Source organism: Babylonia areolata, chromosome 24, assembly GCF_041734735.1.
Source record: "Babylonia areolata isolate BAREFJ2019XMU chromosome 24, ASM4173473v1, whole genome shotgun sequence".
NCBI classification, from domain to species: Eukaryota; Metazoa; Mollusca; class Gastropoda; order Neogastropoda; family Buccinidae; genus Babylonia; species Babylonia areolata.
The window spans coordinates 31996621-31999120 of record NC_134899.1 but is presented as its reverse complement, the minus strand read 5'-3'; positions in this window follow the sequence as shown (position 1 = coordinate 31999120).

The window sequence follows — 2500 nt, the reverse complement described above, 5'->3', positions numbered from 1 at the left end:
TCAAGTGAAATCCAGGAGCGCAAAGTACTCAAGTCCTCCTTTAATTAACGTGTGCGGGAAACAAAACAACATCGTAAATCTGTTTTTATTTCTTTTCTTTTGCTTCTTCTTCTTTTTTTTTTTTTTTTTTTTTTTTTTTTTCGTGGTGTCTGAACTCGACATAACAGCATATTTTTTGATTGCACACTGAATAATGTGACATGAGATCTGCTTTTTGATCGTCTGTACTTCAACTTCTGTATCTCTTTCTCCGTCTGTTTGTCTGTCTTTCCTTTTATCTGTATGTCTGTCTGCCCCCCCCCCCCCCCCCCCCCTCTCTTTATCTCTTGCTTCTCCTTCTTCTTCTTCTCTCTCTAACTCTCTGTGTATCCCCATTTCTACTTTTTTGCTGTACATTTCGGTCAGAGCTCATGTGTCTGTGCATCACAAGAAAACAGTAAAAACTGTGCTACAACGTGAAAAAAAAAAAGGAAAAGAAAAAGAGAGAAAAAAGAAAGAAGAAAAACATGCAGCGATAAAAAAAGAGAAAACAATGGAAAGAGAGACAGAGGAGAGAGAGAGAGAGAGGGGAGAGAGACAGACAGACAGACAGACAGACAGACAGACAGAGACAGAGAGACAGAGAAAGACACAGAGAGAGAGAGACAGAGACAGAGAGATGACCTCGTTAACAACGGAGAAGACCATGAATGGGGTATGATTGCACCAACGCGTTGCAAATGAAGCATTACAAAATCCCCCTTCCCTTGTTCACGCCGCTTATGCTGTCTTTAAAAATATATTGTGATCATATCAGTTGACTGCATGAGTGACAGAGGCCGTAGGGGGAGGAGTAGGGGTGGGGGGGGGGGGGGAGGGGGCACAAAGACCCAGAGACAGATACACGTCGAGAAAAAGAGAAAGTGACAGTCTCACCCGTCATCGACCGATGCACGTTTGTGCTGGCGTATTTGAACCTGTTGACTTTGTCACCACAGCCAAGCCTACGTTGGGAATGAGAGCTATTTTAGACGCTTATCTTAATACCAAACAATTGTGTAATCCAGTTAGTTAAGTTTGAAACAACCAGTGACGCTTTGGCTGTTGATAGACAGCACTTCAACAATTTACCTAGAAACCGAAGAATCTGTGATAAATACTCCACAAACGACATTGCTGATGACTTTCACTGGTTATGTATGTGTCTTTTTTTTCTTTTCTTTTTTTAAACGTAAGACTTATCTGGATATTATAGAAACCGCCCAAACTCCATCAAATTCCACTTACTGTTTTCTGAAGAAAACAAAAGAATAATGTAAAAACTTAAATCAATATTAAAACAAAATTGTTTCCTCTATTTGTAGTTCTTTTCGGTAAAGTCATGGCTGTTGATATAGATAAGAATGTTGTTGATGGCTAGGGAAAAGTTACTTATTTGTATGTTTTGTACGAAAGGGCTTTTTTTGTTTCCTTTTTGTTCTGTTGACATCACACTTTTTGATTGTATGGTATTAACCTAGCCATACATGCCCCAGCATCGTTGGAAGCATGAGACAGTCAAAGCGCTTCATAGTGCAAGCGGGTAAATGTGTACCTGCGGGGGGGGGGGGGGGGGGATTTTTTTTTTCTCTCTCTGGGAAATCTACCTGAGGCAAGGCAAACTGTTCGAGGGTAAGCAGTATCCGGTATCATGAACGTTGAAGTCTTCCCGCGGGTTTTCAAAACTTCAGGCAAATTTGCCCTTGTCACCTGCCAGGGGGTGACTGCCGGCACACGAAGCAGAGGTAAACATGGTGGATCCTTTTGTGGCGTAGTTTTCGTGGAGAGAAAACAGGCGTGCCTTGAGGATGGCCCGTGTTTTGCTGACTTTCTTGACAATGCTCTGAATTGTAGTAGGGTGAGAAGTGGAAGGGAGTCACTGGGATTTTCAATTTCAGATAATGGTTATAGCTGTCTGAGTGCACCTGCGTGTCTTTAATACGAAAATATTATCACCTCTCTCTCTCTCTCTCTCTCTCTCTCTCTCTCTCTCTCTCTCTCTCTCTTTTGTATGGTCTTAAGTAGCTAAAACTGGTGGATGTAGAGGAGCATGATTGGAGTGGATGAGGGCACATCTTTGAACAAAGCACCTAAACCTTGATTAGCTGATAGTTTGCACACTGATTAAGACGTGTTCAATGTTGTGAGCAGACACGAGAAGGAAAGTTGAAGGTTGGTGTGTGTGTGTGTGTGTGTGTGTGTGTGTGTGTGTGTGTGTGCGTGTGTGTGTTTGCGTGCGCGCGCGCGTGTGTGTGTATGTGTCTGTGTGTGTCTGTGTATGTCTGTGTTTACGTGTATGTACATGTGTGTGCATGTTAATTTGTGTCTATGTGTATGCAGTATACGCTTTTTTAAACCCGCTGTTTAAAAAGGCACACAGACACAAATGACGGGGGGTCTATTGACAAGGGGGTGACGAGGGTTAATTCTTGAATCCCCTTAAGTGCAAAATAATATTCTGCTTTATAGCGTTTCATCAATA